The sequence below is a fragment of the Rattus norvegicus genome, chromosome 14, assembly GCF_036323735.1.
Source record: "Rattus norvegicus strain BN/NHsdMcwi chromosome 14, GRCr8, whole genome shotgun sequence".
NCBI classification, from domain to species: domain Eukaryota; kingdom Metazoa; phylum Chordata; class Mammalia; order Rodentia; family Muridae; genus Rattus; species Rattus norvegicus.
The window spans coordinates 42045780-42069094 of record NC_086032.1 but is presented as its reverse complement, the minus strand read 5'-3'; the positions used below and the strand labels follow the sequence as shown (position 1 = coordinate 42069094).

Below are 23315 nucleotides of genomic sequence, written 5' to 3'. Positions count from 1 at the left end.
GACAGAGACACACAGACACAGACACACACACACACACACTCCATTATGTAAAGCACACACACACTCCATTATGTAAAGTGCACACACACACACACACACACACACACACACACACACACACACACTTCAATATGTAAAGTACAAAATGAGAAACTTGTGTGTATCAGGACAAGGGGTCAGGAGAGGAAGAAGTAGTAAGAGAGCAGCCCCCAGGATGCTGGTCAAGGTGAAGATGCATTTCTTGACCAATGTGGAAATTCATCAAGATGTGTCCAGTAGCTGTGCCCTCGGGTGCACATTTCTGTGTGCCCATTACACTTCGAGAGGGTTTCGAAAGCATTGTACACACTGGGAAAACTCTTTCTTCCTAAGACTCTCGCATTGTAATCTACCCTTTTCCAAACTAGTAACCTTTAGTGGGCATGCCTTCCAAGTTTATGATTTAGATAATGGCCTGACACCTGGTCTGCTGGCCCACAGTCCATTTCTAATTACGTCTCCACATGCTGTGAACGGGCTCATTACTTCTTCATAATTGAGGGGGCGGGTTTGTTTGGCTGGACTGAAACACCAGGAGATGCCTCTTCTACACCCAACCGCCTTTGCTCTAGGCGTATCTCGGCTCCTTAAGCATTTCGCCATTTCATCTGTGTCTTCAGCGGGCCTTACAGGACGTGCACAAATCAGAGGCAACAGATACTTCAGGAAAATGAACACAGAGAAAGCAATGCAAGAAGCCAAGAAGAGGGCTGGAGAGATGTCTCAGAGGTTAAGAGCACTGACTGCTCTTCCAGAGGTCCTGAGTTCAAATCCCAGCAACCACATGGTGGCTCACAACCATCTGTAATGGGATCAGATGCCCTCTTCTGGTGTGTCTGAAGACAGCTATAGTGTACTTACATATAATAAATAAATAAGTCTTAAAAAAAAAAGCTAAGAAGAGACTTAGTTGCATGTTTCCTGCAGAGTTTTATTACAGAGAATCCTTAAAATAAAATATTTCTGTTCCCTTGACCTGAACAAATGCCCTTCTTTAATAAGGTAAGGATCAGATATTCTTCTAGTCAGGGCTGTTAGCTATATAGTATCTATTACATACTCTGTGCTTGCCCTGCACTGTAACCATATATGATCATTATTATGTAATCAATGCTTGCTCTGTGCCATTATATATATTCCTATGTATTACACATTCCCTACCTGTCTTAGGCTGACAATCATATATCAGACATTACACATTGCATACCGGCCTGCACTCTGTGTTATGCCTATATTAGGGTACTCTACTGAACAGAAGTACTTCTTTTTCTCACAGAGCATACAGCTAATAGGGACAGGGGTATCAGTACAAACGTGTTTACGGCAGGAAGTATGTGTGTCCTGGAGACAAAGAACCAGCTCTGGGACACAATGAAGGAAAGAAGAGGTGGCAGCTGCAACACTCAGGAGAGTGAAGTTCGAGATGCATTGTGGGGCAGGAACAGAATTTAGCTGAGAAAACATTTACCTGACCCCACTATGAGCAAGACTTCCCTGGCCTTGAAGCTGAAGCATAAATTATGAAATACTTTTCCTTGGTAATGTGGAGCTTTGAAACAGAACAGACCCACCCGTATCTTTGCATATTTGAATACTTGTCTCCAGCCTGCAGAACTGTTGAGGATGGCCTAGGAGGTGTGGCCTCATCGGTGAAGGTATGGTAATGGGGGCAGGCTTTTGAGGTTCTAAAAGCCCACCCCATTCCATTTAATTCCCTAGCTTTCTCTCTCTGCTTCATGCTTGTGGATCTGATGTAAGCTCTCAGCTTCAGTACCATGTCTGCCTGCTTGCTGCCATGCTCCCCGCCATGATGGTCATAAACTCACCCTCTAGAACTGTAAGTCTCAATAAACTTCTATTAGCTGCCTTGGTCACAGGATTTCATCACACCAATAGAAAAGTAACTAAGACGGTCAATGAATGGATCTAACACCACTATTTCCGTTAGCATTTTGTCTGAGCTCTGCCCCACAATTACCTGGCAACAGGCAGGTGTGCCTGACTCACTATAAGAGGGGCTGCTTGCCCCCTATGCACTCTCTCTCTCTCTCTCTCTCGCTCTCGCTCTCGCTCTTGCTCTCGCTTCTCCCCAATTCCCTTCCCCACCTCTCTCTCCATGTGCTCATGGGCAGCCTCTACTCCGTCTTTCTCTTCTTCCTCCTCTTCCTCCTCCTCCTCCTCTTCTTCCTCCTCCTCTCTCTCTCTCTCCTCTCTCTCTCTCTCTCTCTCTCTCTCTCTGACTTTCTCTGTCTGTATTACCGTCTTACCCCTCCCAACACTCTGAATAAACTCTATTCTATCCTATACCGTCACGTGGCTGGTCTCACAGGGGAAAGGGATGCCTCAACATGGGCCCTCGGGGGTGCTCCCTTACCTAACTACACATCCCCATACCTAACTAAACACCCACTGAAACATATCACCTCTCTTTATCTTTTTATAACTACAACAGTGTCTGACAGGCCTCAGTGAGACAGACCTGCTCTACAGTGACAGCATCTTGAGAAGTTACAAAAGCAGCAAGCAGGCACGCGCCTTATGTGCACAATGTAAGAACGCTTCTGCTGTGTTGTGCAACAGGGCAGCCACTGGCGGCGACACAGAGCTATTCAAGCTTTAACCGGGGCCAGTGCAACTTAAGAATTGAATTTTAAATTTTATTAAACTGTAATAAATTTAGGTATGATTTCATGAGTTGATATCTAACCTTCAGTGGAAAATGTTTAATTAAGTTTGTGACTTTATGTATAAGTGGGTTTAATTTTTCAAATACATTTTATGAAATCTGAACATAAACTGGGTGCTTACCATTAGTGTTTTTCAGTCCATCAGTCCAGTGCTGTTGAGGTAGAACATGCTGAGTTCACTTTTATTTTAATGTGATACTGGGGATGCGTGACATTTCTTTTGAAGAAAAAGTTAATCAAAATATTAAAATTAAAGACCAGCAGAAATGCCATCTCAGCGGGCATGTGATAGATTTTGCCAGCATTCGCTGCAAGTGCCCAGCTTTCTGTAAAATCATATTGAGGTCAAAAAACAAAAACAAAACAAAACAAAAAAAAGCACACACACACACACACACACACACACACACACACACCCCTTAGGTATTAGTAGTAAGCCACTCCAAGTTTTGCATTAAGAATATAGTTGTGAGGCTGACTCTATCAACATAAGAACCTTGGTTCTTATCTCCAGCACCCAAGTAAAAAGCCACTGGGCATAGTGGTATATATGGAGACAGGAGGAGCCTTGGGGCTTGCTGGCCACCCAGCCAAGACTAATGTGAAAGCCCTGGGCTTATCTCTAAAAGCACAGGGACAGCTCCTGATGAACAACACTGAAGTTGCTCTCTGACCTTTCCATGCATGTACACACAACACACACACACACACACACACACACACACACACACACACACACACGGTTGTGACTCTCGGATGAAGCATAAAGGCACTAAAGACAAACAATTTAGCAGCAGCATTTCCCCTCAAACAGAATTCTCAAGTGTGTCATTAAAGAAGCTCCATTGTACTGACATGATGGGGCTGATGCTATTAACCAAGGCTAAGTTAAAGTCAATAGGACCACAAGAGAGCCAGCCACAGAGATCATGAAGTACATCACAAACATACGCTGGTGAATGAGTGAGTGAAGAAATTAATTACATTACATTAATATTTATGTACATTTCATAGTACATAAGTCTTTTATACTTTCAAATGACAAAAGAAAAATGAAACACTGAATTAAAAAAAATGACAGAATTCTACTTTACCTGCCCCCCCCTCCCAATACAGACAAACAACTCTGACCATTCTCCCCTCTCAACTCACTCTTGTCTGTCCTGTCCACTCACTTCAGACATTGCTAGGGGTTAGATACAAACTGTGCTCCCCAAGTGTCCACCGAAGCCTTGACCATCAGGTTGGAACTGCTGGTTGGTAATGGATCCTTTGGGGAATGGAATCTAGTGAAGTTTCTTAGATTGCTGAAAATAAGTGTTTCTTCCTTCTGGTTAGTGTTTTGTTTGTGTCAATTTGACATAAGCTACAGTCATTTGGAAAGATGGGATCTTTCCACAGGTAGGTCTACAGAGCACTGATTAATGAATGATGTGGGGGCCCAGATCACTGTGTGTGGTGCCAACCCTAGACAAATGGTCCTGGGGTATAAGAAAGCAGGCTGAGCAAGCCATGAAGAGCAAGCTCTTAGACAGCATTCTTCCATGGCCTCTGCTTCAGTTCTTGCCTTGAGTTACTGTCCTGATTTCCCTCAGTGATGGACTGTGACCTGAGAGTTTTAAGAAGAAACTTCCCAAGTTGCTTTTGGTCATACTGTTTAGCCACAGCAATAGAAACCCTAAGATATTATCATAAAACCTTTTGGTGCATCTCACAAGAAGGTTATAAAATCCTGGGTCCAGCCCCTGACCAGCTGAATCTCTGGTTTAAAATGCAGCCACTTAGTTACTCCTACAATCACTCCCCCCACTGCTAGCCATTGTAATGCGACTTTGTTAGTTTTCTGTTACTGTAACAAAATACTTGAGACGTTTAACTTATAAACAAGAAAGGTCTGCCTTGGCTCACAGTTTTATAAGTTTCAATTCAGAGTTGTTTTACCTCATACTTTGGGACCTGTGGCAAGGCAGGATAACAGGGCTGATGTGTAGTGGGGTGAAAATGCTCACCTTATGGCAAGGATGGTGACAGAAGAGACTGGAGTTCTACAAGCTCTGCTGAGAGTGAATGAGATAAAATGTCCCACTAAGCCCTCACTTCCAAGCACCCCAAGGGCTTGGTACCAAGGAATCAGGGAACATTCTAGATTAAAACCGCAGCTGTGACACAGTTCCCAAAAGAATGGAGATAGTGTAGGAACCACAGCCACAACCTCTAAATGTATAAGCTAAGCCTTTTTTCTTTGTGTTAGCTGACTCTGGTTAGCATTACCACAGCTGAGGAACACCATATTTGTTTCCACAACTTCTCTTCGGCCTCTATCAAACCCTTCATCCCTTCTCAGATCCACACTTACCCCAGGAAATAAGTTCTTTAGACCACTGACAATCTTCAACCTTTACATTCCCCAAATACCTGCTTTCCTAGAGTAGCACATCCTCAATACAATCTTATCAGATCTCACATCTCTCCCTGCCTAAGACCTTATGAGACTTTATAAAGATTCCTTTACTTTCTTGAAGGAAATTTCACTAGGTGACTTACCGACACACAAAAATTAATTTTTGAAAAAGGAAAAAAATAAAGTTGGGATTCATCTCAAAGGACAAATTATCAGGCCCAAGGACACCAACGGTCCTGGTGAAAAGCCACCAGAGGCTCACCTACGTGCAGTTCTTACCACTGCTGTTCATCAGATGGAGGACTATACACTTCTCTGTCAGTTTAGGGCTGCACTAGAGTCATTAACATTGACATGAAAATGCCAGTCGATTCTGAGGAAAGCCCCCAAATGTTCAGCACGATCGCCTCTTGTTCAGAAGCGTTGCCTTCTGGAATCTCTGGTGTGTACTATGACAGTGAGCTACCACTTATGTTCAGGACTCTGAGGCATGGGCATCTACAAACATACACATGGTTTACCTCAAAGACTACGTGGGCGCGCTCCAGAGGGCATGGTAATCCTGGATACTGCGACACGCACATCACTCCAGCCCACCACAAAATAGCAACAAGAACTGAGCCCCTTTCTTGACCCCGTAAGGAGGTCAAGCCACGCCTCAGATTCTCCACTTTGACAATCAGGACCTCAGCCCTGGGTTCTGAGTTGTCACTTGGGTCCTTTATGGTACCTGGTGTTTGTCAGGGGTTCAAATGTCTTCAATGTGACAGTTGCTCTGAGGATCAAATGGGCAGTCGTATGTTGCTTGCTGGCTTACTTGCTTTTGTGTCTTGTACATTCTAAGCACTCATAAATGACAACTGCTACTACTGTGGCCAACATCTTAATCATACATGATCTGTTTTCTCATCTAGGCTGCAAACTTTCTGAAGAAAATCCAAGTGTTCTGGAAAGTTCTGTACACACCCAACATAAGCACCCTATAAACCTTGGTGGGTCCAGATCTGTTAGTTCAATTTTTAATAAAAATTTTCTTCTGATGTTATTAAATAATCACCATCTTATGCTGTCAAACAAGCAGAGATGCTCTGTCAAAAAAAAAAAAAAAAAAACCTGTTTGTTTACAACTGAACTTGAAAATCTCCAAGTTGAGAAATGGTTTTAGATACCATATGTCAGGATTAAAACTTTCTGTGGATGATACTGTGCTATCCATCTACAAACACATACTGAGTCTATCTTCAGAAATTTCAGTATTTTTCTCTAAGAGCTACATCTCCATTTCAAGGTCTATAAAATGGCGCAGTTACATCAAATGACCAGGTGCCAGCACGAGCACGTGTGTGCCATTGACGGGGCCTTACGTCTGTCAGTCCCTCTGCCAAGGACAGTCCTATTTCACACTTCAACAGCCTTGCACAGAGGTCCTGCGACGATGTCACTACTGAGAAGCAGACAGAGTTACACAGCCTGGCAGAGGTCCCAGGACATTGTCGTGACTTGGAGCTGTTTACCCCTGACACAGGCCACTGTGCCACGCTCATCAGGACTTTTTGCACGAACTTGGCTCCACCTGAAGGGATTAATGCTGCCAGGTCATTCTTGCCACATTTTCAGGCTCTTTGGGCGTTGATATCTAACATCTTCAAATACAGGCAAATGGAAAAAGCTGCCGGAAAGCAAAACCTGAGTCCTTTTTCCTTAACGGTTCAGGAAAACAAAACAATACAATTGAGAGGAAGTACATGAAATCTTATCTGACTCTGGAGGCAGCTTCTAAAGTCAGCAAATGAGCAAAACTGAACTTTAACCTACATGTTTAGTACAATACACAATGCTAATTAGGCGACTAGTGTGTGTTTACTTTTTTGAGGCACACAATGAAAAGAATTTAATAAACATATATTCGGGCAGAATTTTGTTCCAACTTATTTTATTTCTACAGGGAAAAGAGTAAAAGTGCACATGCCAAATTCACATATGATGCTGTGCTCTATGGAAAGAGACCTGAATTTTTCATTCTGAGGGATGTTAATTATAACTACTAATACACTTTTGCTATCTGCATAACTAAGCACACTACATATATGCTATAAACCACTGCTGTATGGGAGAGCCTAAACTGATCACTTACTAACATGAAAACAGAGTAAACACGGCAGCTCTCCTAAGGCCCCCGACAATCTACAACTGATTTTCATGCCTTACACACAAACCCTTAATATAGATTCTAGTCTGTATCTCCCTCATTCAGTCTTCTCCAAGAAAGACTCCAAAACCAACCCTAAGAATAGCATCAGACAGAGAATGTTACACACAGCCCGGGAGAAGGATGCTGTCTGAGACGTCTCTGGGGAAAACAAGTATTGGAAAGGAAATACTCAATGGAGATCTTTACACATAGGCTTCTCTTCCATTTATGGGTTACTTCTGTAACCGCACCACAAAAGTTTAAGAGGAAGTAAAAGAATTATGTTTCCTCTATCCTCGTACCTGATCCTCACTTTTCATATCTCAAAGGCACTAAAATTGTGGTTTACAAATAAAGGCAATGTTTAATGCTTCAAACAAGGACCACTTCCAAATGCACTGCCAGGTCCATGGCCAACTGACTGCACTGGCACACTCATCACCAGGTGCCTACTTTCAAGTCAATCTAAAGTGATTCCATCAACATCAGAAGGTAACAATATATATTTTGACCCATGTCACCAAGATCTTGTGGATTTAAACATTCAAGTCTTAATTTTCCATCAGTAGTAGACTCTTTATGTTGACCCCCACGTTTTCTATGTAATAGAGTTCCTGATAGTGGAGCTGTTTCAGGCTCCTCTTCTTACTGACAGCCCTGGTTGTCCAAAGCTCATTGTTTAAGCAATTGCTTAGGAAGAGTTCAGAGGAATAACATCCCATTTGGCTTTCTCACAGAGTCACAGTAAAAATCACCTTCTTCTGAAATACTACATTTTCATGTTTGCTTACTGATTTTTGTTTGGAGCATATATTTTCAGATAAGGGAGAAAAGAGATGCTAGGGAGAGGGAGGGGAAGGAGGGGAAGGAGGGAAAGGGGGGCAGAAGAAACTGTCCCACCTAGAGAAACAGCAATGAAATATGAACCCAAATTGAAACCCCTATGTTTTATAGTCCCATTCAGGACATTTTGGGGTATTCTGCACAAAGGTGTATCAGCTGTCCCTTCTCAGTCCTTTGACTGGGTCTGAGCTTAGAGGGGACACATGGATTAGGAAAGCAGGAAGGAAGAAAATACTTTTCAGTCCTGACCTGGGCTAAGGACCCAGGAAGAACTGGAGTTGGTCCAAGCATGGAGTGCATGTGCACAGGGAAACTGTAAGATCTTCCTCTGCCTCTGGTCACTACTGGTTTTCCTCATAAGAACTCTAGTCAAGGGGCTGGGGAAATAACCCAGTCAGTAAAGCACTTTCCACACAAACATGGGCACCTGAGTTCAATCTCCAATACCCACAGAAAAGGCTGGGGAAGGCGGTATGGGCTTATGGTCTGTACACTGGGGAAGTGGAGGAAGCTCCCTGGAGCCTGCTGACCAGCCAGCCTTGCCAGGTCCTAGGTCCCAAGAAAGACCCTGTCTCAAAATGCAAGCTGCATGGCTTCTATGGAATGACACTTGTGGTTGCCCTCTGGCCTTTATCTGTGTGTGCACATAGGTGTCCCCTAAGGTGTGACCTCACTTCCTCTTCCTTCTCACTTCCTCAGCTTCTCAAGGTGGAGGGCAAGCGGCTCTCTAGGTCTCATTTACAGCTATCAGAGACTCTTACATGCCACAGACTACGCTGAGGCAAAGGAGCTTTGGAAAGTCTGTCAACTTAAAGAACTTCCATTCAAGACGCTTCTTTCTCAATGGTTTCCCCAAAATTCTCAGGTTAAGACCCTGTGCTAGTTGGTCATAAAGTGTAAAAATAGGGTTCTTTAAAACAATTTCAGTTTGAAAAGTCTTCCACAGGCTCAAGTGTTCCAACTGTTGGTCCTCAGCTGGTGTTGGGGTGTAGAACCATTGGACGAAGCGGGAAGGTTGGTCACTAACGGTGACAGCTCAGCTTAGCTTTGGACCCACTCTCTGCTTCCTCATCAGTCAAGCTGGAGCACAAGGCCACCTCACACTGGCCCTACCCAGAGCTACTTGCTTGCAATGCCTGCCCAGCCGTGCTGGGTACTGGTGTTGTGTACTGTAAGCCAAGATAAATCCTATTCCCTTGAGCTCTTGCTTCCTGTCAGGTACTTGGTCACAGTGAAGAAAAAAGTAACTAACACAACCACTGTCCCAATATATCTCGTTTACTCCCATCCTAAGTCAACTTCGGGGGAGGGGCGTGTGGAGGAGGCAGCCAAATAACATCCAATATCTGTTACCCCGACAGTCCTGAGCCCTCACAACTGATCAGGGACCAGACACCATCAATCCGTCCCACAAAGCTATGAGCTGAGTGTACCTGCTGTCACTTCCAGTGCCATCATTCAGACCTAGGTGGGCCTTCACTGATACTTAGGTAAGCCTGTAATACACCCTCCCCTTACTATCCGCCCTGCCCCCACCTGCTCGTACTGAATCTTCCATCACCACCATACATACACACACACACACACACACACACACACACACACACACACACACACACACACACACACACCTGACCACCACAAGCTGGCCTCGGGGACCACACCAGCTCTCTTGACCTCCATCTCACCGCTTTCTGTGAAAAGTTCTCTGGGTGTCATCTAACCTCAGCTCCCTAACTAGAAGTGCACATGTGTAGGGGTAATCTTTCTCCGCACTGTGCAAAGGTTGTCTTTGTCTATTCAGACGCTGATTTCTATGCCCGAAGAGAGTTGAGTACAGGCTGGACTTTGGTATTGTTGTTTTTATGAAGCATCGCCTGTCTCAGTGCTCTGTAACGACTGACTGCTCAGTGACAAGCTGATTCAGCCTGTAACTGTTCCGCCTGGTCAGAGGAGATTGGAAGGCTGGACTTCCCAATCCCAGCCAAGGGTCCCAGGTAAAAAGGTAGGAGGGGGACCATGGAGTAGAGAGACCAAGTAGTGGGACCAGGAAGATTTATTTGCCATGAAGTGATGAGAGAGTGGCCATGTGGACACACATGGACCAGAGTGAGCCAGGGCACAACTAGTCTGGCAAGTACCAGGACATTTTCCCAGGTATTAGCAGCTTTAGAGGGTTAGAATAGCCAAGAACCTGCCCAGCGTAGTGTCGACAGCTCATTAATAAAACATAGACCTCTGTGTCATTCACTTGGGAGCTAAAACTGGCCAGAGAGGGTGTAGCAATGCCCTGTAGTTATTTGGGAGCAAGAGGGGCATAGCATAGCATAGCATAGCATAGCATAGCATAGCATAGCATAGCATAGCATAGCATAGCATAGCATAGCATAGCATAGCATAGCATAGCATAGCACAGCAACCCCCCTGAAAATTCTACTACACAGAGAGCCTAACACTTAAGGCTTGCATGGGAATGAGACAAGCCAGTGTGTACAAAGCACTCAGAACGGGGGGGGGGGGGGGGGGGCGCAGTGGATTCTGTGTGTTAACAGCCAGCATGGCGTGATGTCCCCACCACACGTGAGCTCTCTAATGGGGCAGAAGGCACATTCAACAGAAAGGAAACCATGCCTGGTACCGCAAGCCCTGGCACTACCTGAAGGCAGTAAGGTCATGGATTCCAGAGAGGAGCCTGCCATTGCTTTACAAATTGAGCCTAATTCCTAACTGCATTCCAAATGTTTATCCTGTCACCCTCACCTAAGAAACTTCCCTTTGCAGCAGATGGAGACCTTTATAGAAAACCGCTACCAGTCAAAATGGAGTCCCAGGTGATAGATACATCTACACACAATCCCGGCACCTAAGAATCAGGGAACATTCTGGAAGAGGTGGAGGAAAGACTGTAACCACCATCGGACCAGGAACGCTTCTGTGAGACTGTGTCTCCTAGAGATGTGCTACCTCAACAATATGGCTGACAAACAAGCTGGAACAGGGACAAACAGCAACAGACATGCTAATATGGTGGGGGTCGGGGGGATGATATCTCACACAGCCCACCCCTAGACAAGAGAAATAACAGGCAAGAATGCTGAAAGCAGGAGAAATAGTCGTCCCCAGGGAAGGGGTGGGGTGGGGGTGGCCCAGGAGGCTATCCAATACCACCAAGTGGTCAGAGCTGAAATCATATATGTACACATTACACTAAATGAACTGAGTCTATTTGTGTGTGTGTGTGTGTGTGTGTGTGTGTTTGTGCACGTGTGCATGCATACATATACACACACATATTAACAATAATTATGAAGGAAAAAGAGTCCATGAAATCAAGAGGAAGCAAAGAAAGATACATAGGAGAGGTTAGAAGGAGCAAAGGTAAGGGGGAAACCCATGTAACTGTATTTTAGTTTTTAAAATGATGACAATAATAATAGTAGTAGTAGTAATAGTAGTAGTAGTCATCGTAGTAGTGGTGGTGGTAGTAGTAGTAGTAGTAATAGTAGTAGTAGTAATAGTAGTAGTAGTAATAGTAGTAGTAATAGTTTACTGCCACCATCTTCACATCATTACTTATTTTAAGAGTTTCCATCTTCCAACTTAAAAAAACAAGAAACATTATGAACTCTTAAGAACACCTCAGTCCTAGCTCAATCTGGCCAGACTAACCAATTCACCGCAGTTCACCCCCAGTGTGTACCCACATAATCTGTTTTCTACCACCTGGTTCCTACAAGGCCCCTGACCTGATACCCAGCTCTCCTGGGAACCTGCTGAATGGACCCTCACTTGCAAGGGTCCGTGGTTTATTGTGCTTGGGCTGGACAGCCTCTTCTGGGGGTCTGTGGAACACAGTCTAGCTCCTGAGTTTGCTCTTCAGTGATTCCCAACAAAAGCATCATGAATCCCCCAGAATGCACTGCGGTGAGCCTGGTGGTTTCTGTAATCCTGTTCAAAAAGTGCCATGGGGATGTCAGAGTCATTCATTGAGTTTCTCACCTACACAGCTGCCTCCATATGAACTGATCAGGAACAGCACATATGCTTACATAGGCAGGAGAAGTCCATGAGGCCTCAGCCCTCCACAAAGAACTATAGGTAACTAAGGAATGTTGCGAGCAGGAGACAGTCTTCCTGGGGAAGAGCAACTGACTGTTTATCTAATACCAATGGTCATCCCTGAAAACACAGACACACAGGTAACGCTATATAGACTGAACAAACAGGTCAATTCACATATCTAGGAATACCTATGTAAATACATACATGAATATAGCAACAATTAATGAGAAGAGGCCATGAATTTGAAAGACAGAAAGGGAGGGTTTGGAGGAGGAAAGGGGAGGGGGAATGATGGAATTACATCCTAATTTCAAATGAACAAAGAAAAAAATTAAAAGAAGAAAGTAGGTGCAGAGGGTAACCCCAAGTTTTTCATTTTTTTAATGAACGACCTAAATCTTTCTAGTTCTCAAATTACAAGGCTATGACCGAAAGCAGGTTCTTCTTACTTACATTTCTTTTTTTTTTTTTTTTCCGGAGCTGGGGACCGAATCCAGGGCCTTGCGGTTGTTAGGCAAGCGCTCTACCACTGAGCTAAATCCCCAACCCCAGCAGGTTCTTCTTAGATGGCGTTCAAAGTCCCTTTCTCTTTACAGCGTGTCTCCTGTCCCAGTGTAGCCCACAGTTTTCATCTCCACCCTTTCTCCACGGGGCACGTCGGCCACCGTTCTTACCTTCCACATCTGTATGAGACATGCAGAGTCTAACATGACACAGAAGGAAATCCGATGATTTTCTTTACCCCACCTGAGCAACTGAGCGTCTGAAGGTAAAAGATGTCCTCCATAAATGTATAGCACCACAAATGTTTCTAAGTCACCAGCTTGGAACCCGGCCACAATATATTTTGGAAAGAGGTAGAAAATTTAATAACGCATTACCCTGAAATCCAATAAAGCCTGTTGGAGCTCCGCATTCTCAAGAAATCAGACAATTTATGCTATTACCCTGAGCACACCATAGCTATAAACACCGGCAATGGACTCCACCAGAAACCGAGCCTGCCATTTAAAAAGGCCCTAAGAAGATACTGCCCGTGAAGAGCAGCTTGGCAGGACCTGGTACAGAGAGGTCACACACACTACTTCATTTATTCTGAAAATTACATTGCCCAGTCCGCACCTCCTCGTTCCAAACTGTGAACGCTTTTCAATACAAGGTATTAAACTCTCTTTCCAGAGGCCGTTTTCAAGCAGGCTAAAGGTCACCCTGAAGATCACGGACATTTATGAGTCCATCACGGCTTATAGGAAAGGCTCATAACAGAGTTCAACTTACTCTGTCAAGCATTGTGTTTGGTTTTAGGTGCCAGAAAGTCTATCTAATAAGGAGTTGGAACGTTCAGGGCAGCGGGGGATGGCCAGACAGCAACGATGTCAAGGCGGCCATTTCTGTAAGGCTCTTTGCCTTTCTTGTCTCCTTCATGGTGACAGGATGGCTGCTCTGACTCGTTCGCCTCGTCAGCATTCAAGGATAAAAAGAAGGGGAAGCCAACACTGATAGGCTAATTTGTCATATTTTATCAGGATGCTAAACACTTTGTCTGAAGCCCCACCCTTATCCTAGTGGGCTTATTCTAGGGTCCTAATGGTTAGAATCACATCTTATGGCTGTGTTCATTACAGGGCATTCTGGGAAACTAGGCCTTGGGGTTATGTTGCTTAGACTGTCTACTGCCAGGCTCAATTGCCGAGTTTTTGTTGGAAGGTGGAATGGGTGATGGGCACTGAGCCCCTGATTTGAGGCTCCACTCTGGGAAGAAGAGAAACTTCCAGTGCGGAAAGCGATTAGTATTTCCAGGTATTGTACAGAGCTGCTACTACACAGAAAACAATGTAAGTATAAATGCCAGTAACAACAACAAGAGTAAGAAGAGGAAAGGGGCGGGAGTGGTTAAATCTTTGGGCTCACACGGTCTGGTTCTCCTTTGCATACACAAACATGCATACACTGGCAGTCAAATGCCAACCATGGGCCTGAAAAGTCTTGTTGCTGTGAACCCAGACACAACCTGAGCACCAGGAGACTTTGCTTGGGGCCAGGTTCCTCCCTCCTCACAGTAAGGGCATGTGAGTTGCAGTGGCAACACTTAGCTTGTTAGGCAGGGAAGACGGCCAGCGACACTCAGTTGTCCTCTGAAAGGTGCTGTCCCACTGATGCTAAGTTCTCATCCCACCCTGCCCCTTCCCAGTCACGTAGTTCCACATGCAATTAGCATCCTGCATCCCCTATTGCATCAAGCTGAATGCCTCACCAACCTTCAGGGCCTTCTCAGTGCTCTTGGGAAACATCCAACACTCCTCAGAGATCCTTGAGTCCCACTCTGCTCAGGTACCTTTTCCAAGTTCACCTGCCCACCCACTATGTGCACGCCGCTCTGCCTACCTCGCCCCATCCCAAGCCCTGAACTCATGCTCAGTTCCTTCAGCTAAGACAAAACTTCTCCCAGTTCTGCTCAGGGTGGGCTCTTTAGGCATGTGTTAAAATCACATGGTAATGTCAACCATGGCCACCCAACATTATATGGACCCTGTCTATCTAACTGCCCTGCACTTTGGACTATGATCCATAATGCTTTTGGCTGGGAGTCTGCTGAATTCCATTCTCCACCACTTCAGGCCTTCTCTATCCTTCTCAATTCTCCAGCTCCAGAGCCCACACTCATTATCCAGGACTTGCTTGACATGCTTCACCTCTAATTTCTCTGGGGACACAGCCCCCCCCAAACAGCCTGTCAGAGTTACTGTTCTTTAAACAAATCTCTGGCAAAGTCGTGTAAGGGAGAATGGGCTTATTTTGGGTCCTGGTCTGAGGAAGACCGTCCACCATGGCACACAGCTGTGGCAGTGGGAATCCCTCATCTCCTCACACGTCTCTGGACCAGGAAGCAGGGGTGGGATAGCATCACCCACCAGATCCTGACCTTGGAATGTCTGTCCTTCAAACATCTCAGGCTTCTCTCATGCAGGAGGCAGCTCACTGTGGTTCTCAACAAAGACTGAAGAGCTACGTTCAAACTTTATCTCTACCACTTTCTGCATAGCCTTAACAGCGGGCTTATTGTCTCTGTGGCTTGGTCTCTTCATATGACATTGAAGGATGACCATAGTAACTGTTTCACAAGATGAAAATGATATATGTGAAGGACTTTGAACCGTTTCTATGCATTACACATTAATATTATTATGAACACATGTGTTCTTGTCCTCACCAGAACATGCGCCCTGCTGGCACATCCCTTTTCATCCAGTATGTAAGAACCCTCCACGATATCTCACTTCAAAAACTTATTATGGGATAAACACCAATCTCCTAGAGACATCGCTGTAAGCCTTGGGATCTGGCAGGTTGAATCAAACCACCTCGTGATCCAAACTCTACCTTTCCCCTCAAGCATCCGGGACCTCGTGATGGGTAAAACAGTCATCTCATAAACAGAAACTTCTTATCGTCTGATGTCTCGAAACAACAGGAAATGGTCTTTGCTTCAAGCAAGCCCCAGTGACAGAACAGGATGGTAGCAGCATGCATGGTGTTAGCCAGCATCAAGTTCCATAGAAGCAGCATGAAACCATGGCTGTCTGAGGAATCTCTGCACCTTGGGAGCAGGGTACCGAGTTCCCCGGTTATGGGATGACAGAAAAGAAGGATTCATGGAGAAAACCAGTGAACTGCAGATTTCATTTTCTATAAAAGCGAGAGAGAACTGACTCAGAAACTAGGCATTCTACAGAATATTAGGTAGCATTTTCTCACAGGTCTTCACACATATTCACAGAAAGGTCTGAAGTGCAGAAGCTAGCCGTAAGCTGACCTACCAAGTAACTGAGACAAAGCAGACCACCCTTTCAGAAGCCCACTGGTTGACTCATTGGGTTTACTCCCCTTAGAGCAACTTTGAGTTTGCATAAACACATCAGGAAAGGTAGAGAAAGAACTCTACTGGCTTCAGAACTGGCCCTTATGGCTGCATGCTTCCCTGCTTCCCTTCCAGAGGCCACAAGAGGGGAGGGCTTTGGATTTGTTTGTTGTTTAATATGGGATGTCACCTGTAGCCCAGGCTGGCCTTGAACTTAGCACAGAGGTTTCTTCAGAGCCAGTGAAGGGAAAGGGAAGGTGCACGCAGTTCCCTCCACAAGGCTTTCTGCTCGGGAACAGAAAGATAATGAGCAGGTTCCTCGCCAGCAGGGCCATCTCCTGCTATGAAGTCTTGCCATGGGCTTTTTAGCTTTGGCCTCTGATCCTGAAGGGGACCAAAGTCACCCAGGGCACCCAGGTAAGAGTGATGTTTGCTCACCATATCAAAGTAATATCTCAGCTAGTCGAGGTAGGGAGCATGAACCTGTGAACCCAACAGTCAAGACAATCCTGAGCTTGAAGGCAGCATGGGTTTCATAACAAGACCTTGCTTGAAAAATGCATGTATGTGTACATACATATGCACACACATATATACATACATCAAGTCTTTGCTTAGAGGAGAAGACAGAGGAGATTTGAGGAAAATAAAACAGAAGTAAATGTTTTAGTAAAGTAAAAGGAAGACATTTAATGCACCGTCAAATTTCATTTCCCTTCTAGCATCACCTTCTATCTCAGCATTAAGATATAACTAAGTCACTGGACTATGAAAACACGGTCCTGTATCAGTGAGACCTGGCCAAGAGGGGTGTTCCAAGGGATGAGCTGCCCAACACAAGCCTGGACTCAGCACGGGAGGGTAGCTGACTTACACACACAGCATCTCCGTGGATAGCTTCACAGACACTCACTGCCTAGGTTAACATTTACTTGCCACTTAACTATGTTTAAAGTTGTGAGGAAATCAGGGGCTGCAATCTGGTGCCTTGAGAGCTCTTACATTCTTTCGTCGGAGTATAGTGATGAAGTTTCTAGTCAACATGGTGAGTGGAAATCACCGGGAAGGGCTTTGATGCTGCACCAGAGATGGACAAACTAAATAAGAGACCTTCAACACACATTGAAAAACAAAGACTTTTACACACGTGGGAAAAAGTCTGGCAGCTAAGACTGAGAGGACTCACAGAGAAGGGTCACACACATTAGCATGAGAAGAAAACCTAACCGATGCCTCAGGCCTGGAGGGAAGAGTCAGGCAACACGAGGTCCCTAGGCCAAAGAGTAGATGCCCTGACACCTTTGGAGCAGACATAATGACACAATGGGTACCAAGGTGTCACAAGGGCAATGGAGAAACTGCCCTTTGCACACCCCTGCTCATGTGGGACTGGCATCCAATAATCTCAGAGTCAGGGGCAAGTGCCAGGTAAGAAACCGAAATACAATAAGGCACAGTCAATGCAAGTGGCAAATTAGCCTAGAAATGGTATAGCAGTCTAAAAGAAAGTTAAAAATATGAAGAGGATAAATGTGTATTCACTAAGACGAATGATTAAATGGGTCTCCAAGGCCAACATATAAAAACCTAGCATTTCCAAATGCTACAATAAATAATTTAAAATCCAGGGGTTGGGATGTGGCTCAGTCAATAAAGTGTTTGCTGTAGAAGCCCAAGGCCTGGAATTTGATCCCCAGAAACCACATAAAAGTCAGGCACTGTGGTGCACGCCTATGATCCCAATGCTGAGGGGCAGGGAAAGTCCTCGACCTCACTGGCCAGGAAGTTTAGCTGAATCAGCAAGCACCAAGTTCCAAGAGAGTCTGTGTGGAGAAATGCAGATGGCCCCTGAGGAAATTATGCCTGTGAATGGCTAACTGGCTCCATGCATTTACATACATGTGCATACACACCATGTACAGCACAGACAGATAACACACAAATGCACCCATACTGGCGCTCGAGCGCACACCCACACCCACACACACACACACACACACACACACACACAATACATTTTTAAAAAAAGTGTCCATCATGGCATCAAAAATGTTTAGGGGTAAATTTTGTCGCTAGGAGAATAAGCTGAATACTGCAAACTAGAAGATACCAGTGAGAGAAATTAAAGAAAGCTGAGATAAATAGAAAATAAGTTTCTGTCTGGGAGAAAATACAATTTAAAATGGTTCCAAATGGTCTAGAGAGAACACACACTCCCCACCAAAGTCCACTGGGCTTCTCTGTAGAAGCTGGCAACTTGTCCTCAAGGAAGTCTTCAACAAATACCAAAAAAGAAACTCAAGATGACAACACTGCTAACGTACAAACTTACCGCTAATTAATGAGACTTAATTGCAAGAGCTAGAAATATAAAAAAAGATAGCCAACAACATTGTTATTAGGGAAATACAAATAATACCTACAATAAGGCAGAATGGTTATAGCCAACACACACACACACACACACACACACACACACACACACATAAACCACAGACAAGGGTGGGAGGAAAGTGAAGAGATAGGAACCCATAGACCACCATGATGACAAATTATTCTCTAAAACTCTTGAGCAGCTCCTCAAAACACTAAGCAGAACAAACGAGTAACTACACTTGCAGATAAATCTCAAGAGAAATGAAAACATGTGTTACATGAAAAACCATACAGAAATGTCACAGTTACATTATTCATTGTGACAAAAAGTAGAAACTACTCAAATGCCCGTGACCAATACATGGGTAACAAATGCTTCACATTTACTAGCTGCTAATTGTTGGCAATGACGAAGAGTTTGAACATTTGACAACATTTGAAAACACTACAGTGTGTGACAAACATTTACAGACATAATTCCCTTTATATAAAGTGGTAAGAATACGCAAATCCATTGAGACAAGACAGATTTGTGATTTCAAATGTGATTCATGGTGGGTTCATATCTTTTAGAGTAAAAAATACCCAAGAATTCCATAGTGGTGCTGACCATACACAAAATACATTAAGAAAAAAGTGTCCATCATGGCATCAAAAATATTCAGGGGTAAATTTTGTCACTAGGAGAGCAGGCTGAATACTGCAAACTACAAGATACTTTGTAAGTATATTAGACACCTGTAAACTTTCTCTTTAAGAGGCCAAAGAATATGTGAATGAATCGGATCCTGGGAAAGGTGCAACTTCAACAATGCACTAGAAGCAAAGAGAGTTTACAACCTAGAAGACAACTGGTCCATGACTGTAACCACTCAGCTGGCACACAGAGTTTGCTCCAAAAGCACGTGGGGATGTGTCAACAAGACAATGTCGGGAGGGAGCCTCGTATTTGCTTTACCGTGCACTCGCCTCTTCCTCTGAGGAAGCAATGGAACATCTCACTCTTCCGGCTACTTAACTGTACCAGTTCCAACAGGGTCATCTGTTTGTGGGCCGGGTTCTATAGTTGTCTTAGGGATGTTTGCATATAAGCATTTATGTGGTTTGTGTATAAACATTCCTATAAGTAGTAAAGGAAAGTTGTGAACTTTTGATTTTTATAATATGCTTATATAATTTGCTTCTATGTAGTATAAGGGAAAGGGTTGAGTCAAGGAAGAAAGACAGACAAAGATGGCCTCTATCTCTGGATGTCCACTTCCTCAAACGCAGGGTGTGAATGTTGCTTGGCATGGCTCTGTGGACTCTTGTGGATTTACAGCCACAATTGTCTTTAAAAGACCAAGACAGAGAGATCTGACTACCAAGGGAGAAAGGGGTGTAAGCCAGGGTTGGCTTGATCTTCCGTGAGACTAGGGAAGATGATTCTATCCAGTTCAAAGAACATGGGCAGCCATTATCAGCAGGACAGTCGAAGCTATGCATTCTCCTCTGGAGTTGCCACAAGGAGCCAGCCCTGCTCACACTACGGCCTGTGAACCCTGTGGCTCTTGTAAACTTCTGGTCTCCAAAACCGTAGAGAAATTTGCTTGGTGTTTTATGTTATTAAATGTGCAACACTTTGGGAGAGCAGCAATAAAAAACAAAAGAGCAAGAAAAGGGGTTTTTGTGATACAGCCTTGAGGGTTATAAGGAAAACCCCAAATAAAACACAGCGGGACATGCAGTGGCCTTCCAGGGGGCAGAGAAGGGCATCTGGGAAATACTTAGAGACAGAAGATGATTCTGGGTAAGGGGCTGTCCTCTGAACACAAGTAACACTGTGGAGCCAAAGGCACTGAAGGATGTGGGTAAGGAGGGCACAGAGAACAAGCCCCACTTCCTGCGGCTGTTCATTCAGTCACCCAGCATTTCTCTACTGAGCTCAAATTATGGGTGCCATCCTACTCTCTGATCACATTCAGAACGGCTCCTAGAATTCCTGCTGTCGGAAGCATCTGTGCAACTGCACTGGGAAATGGATGTAAATCACGTGTTGAGCAAACAGAAGCACTGCTGCGTCACAGCATTTTCTACTCGTGTTAACTGCTATGACCACTATGTGTACTTGACTGTGATCTCTCGCCGTTAAATGGTCTTTGTCTTGGCCTGTTTGCAGCCATTTTAAGCAGCTAAAACGCCCAGGTTAAACACTACTTACTAGCCGTGCTGGCTGGTTTTATGTCAACTTGACACAAGCTAGAGTCTTTGGAGAGGAGGGAGCCTCAGTTGAGAAAATGCCCCCGAAAGATTGAGCTATATATAGGCAAGCCTGTAGGGCATTTTCTTAATTAGAGATTGAAGTTGGAGGGCCTAGCTGATTTGCTATCCTTGGCCTGTAATCCTAGGTTCTATAAGAAAGCAGGCTGAGCAAGCCATGGAAAGCAAGCCAGTAAGCAGCACTTTTCCATGGCCTCTGCATCAGCTCCTGCCTCTAGGTTCTTGCCCTGACCTCCTTCAATGAAGAACAGTGATATGGAAGTGTAAGCCAAATAAATGTCTTTCCTCCCTAACTTGCTTTTGGTCATGGTTCATCATAGCAATAGTAACCCTGACTAAGACACTAGCTATTAATATCCTGAGTTCTGTCTTGAGTAGATTCGCTAGCTCTGACTAGGTTCTCTCTAGAGTCAAACTTTATTTACACATCTCTCTGGAAAGCAAAAACAGTAGAATTTTTGATTCAGTCCTAAACAGCCAGTCCAGCTCCTTAGCTTATAGATGTCAAGAGTGATACTCAAGTTGGGTTAGATGGCTTGACCACCACACCATGGGCCAAGGAGGTACAGGCTTGAGACTAAGGCCCCACCTGCCAGTGAGAGCCTCTCCCACCTTCAGAAGCTACTGCCCTTGGACGTTAGCCTGTGGAATCTGTCCTGTACTTTACCTCCCTAATCTGTTGCCATACAGAAAGTCAGATCACTTGCCTCTTCGAAGATCCACTTGAACTGTCTAACTAAGATACACCAGAAATAATGCAAACAGGTCACACCTTCAGTACATATCCAACACTGAGAATTTCTCATGTGGGCCCATAGACACCAATGGGACCAATTCTGGGCTGCTGGACAGGGGGAAAGGTGTGAGGCCTAGGTGTGGCCTTGTTGTAGGAAGTATGTCATTGGGGGCAGGCTTCCAGCATTCAGATGTAGAACTGAGATCTCAGCTGCCTGTCCAGCGCCACGTCTGCCTGCATGCTGCCACACTTCCCATCATGACGATAAATGACTAAGCCTCTGAAACACAAGCCGCCTTAATTAAATGCTTTCCTTTACAAGAGTCACATGGTCATGGTGTCTCTTCACAGCAGTGCTAACTTAAACCTCAGTTTTAGGAAAATATGAGAAAATAAAGGTTACTCAAACAACTAATGAGATTGGCTGGGGCTGGCTCTGTCTCTCCTTTCTGCAGTGAGCTGAATCCACAGGAGGACACTGGAGCTGAGAAGGGTACACTTCACACCACCAACAGCACCTGCACAGACCCAGCGAGTCCACGGCATGTGTGTGAGCAAACCTTTCAGCTGAACAATTTTACACTCAGGCATGGATTTTTTATTTTGGGTGGAAAATCTTTTACTTTTATATAACTTCTATATCTCTTTAGCAAACAAACTGGCCAAAAAAAGAGATAATAAAACAAAACAAAGAAAAGGCAGGAAAAACATATATGTGTGCGTGTGCACACACACGTAAGGCACATGGCATCTTTCTTTTCTTAAGAAAATACTGTAAGAATTCTGGGCAGTGATTAATTTCAAAAAACAGCAAAAGGAACATTCCCTTGATGTTAAGCTATGGGTTTCTGTTGATTATGGGTTCATATTCATAAAAGATAACGAAGTGTAGGGAAACCTAGCACCATCAGAAGGCTCCATAGGAGGTGCTGTAGAGATCACGTACATCCCACACACTAGAAAAGTGCAGTCATCACAGTTTCTGCCTGTGCCATTTGTTACCTACATCGTTTTAAACACGGTAATGGTGAGTGTTGCTGTCATTTAACTTTTGTTGTCTTTAACCTCTCCCAACTCACACACCCACTCATGTGTGGAATCTTAGTATTAAAACCATGAGCTTCCCCAGGGATCCCGAGCCTCTCTGATCTGCACAATTCTCTGTCACTGACTCATGCACCGGGCACACTGCCTTAGCAAGTGCCCTGCTTTGAGGACCACATTCTGCCTTGGCCTTTCGGGCATTGAGACCCACTTGGCTGTTATCAACCTTGAACATGGCACTGAGTTTCCTGGTTTTAGCCAAAATCCAAATGTTCCCTCAAAGCCAGGCTGAGCAGAGAACAGATCCCCTCATCTGAGCAGCCCAGTTCTACACAAGCTCACCCTTCAGTATTTCCAGGTACCTAGGACATGCTTTCCATCTGGGAGCTGAGAACAAAACGTGGATGACAGAAGTCAGTTTAGAAGCCTGGCCTAACCAGGCCAAAGTTTCTCCCTCCAGAGCGGGAAACTCAGCACTACCTGCAATCATGATCTCTGACCTGGGAGGTTCTGGATTACTCGGAAACTAAATGAACCGGCTAGGAAGAGACTTACAGGGGAAAGGATATAGCTTAGAGATAGAATGTATTCTCCAGGGAAAAACAAAAATGACACTATGTTGTGCAAGCATCACTGGTGTCAGCAAAGACACACCTAGTAAGGAAACAAGTCCGCATGCTCTGCATGCCGGAAGCAGGGGAAAGACTCTAACGAAGTGTTTAAAACTTAGCTTTAGGTTGCAGTTGTGAACTTCTTACTCCCTCTTTGCTGTTTCCATTTTCTTTGTGGAAGCCTCACTTGGGGCATGTGTTAAGTGT

General features: G+C 44.6%; 1 protein-coding gene across 19 annotated transcripts in view; it reads right to left on the bottom strand.

Annotated features, from left to right (window-relative positions):
• The window catches only part of Apbb2 (amyloid beta precursor protein binding family B member 2), a 383293-nt gene that overhangs the window by 163836 nt on the left and 196142 nt on the right, over positions 1-23315 (bottom strand). The window contains exon 1 of one of the 19 annotated variants that reach the window (XM_063273110.1): positions 16905-16915. The exons of the other annotated variants lie outside the window; for them this stretch is intronic. The gene's annotated coding sequence lies outside the window, so the exon portion shown is untranslated. Of the gene's footprint in view, positions 1-16904; positions 16916-23315 lie in introns of those variants that run through there. 19 annotated transcript variants of the gene reach the window in all.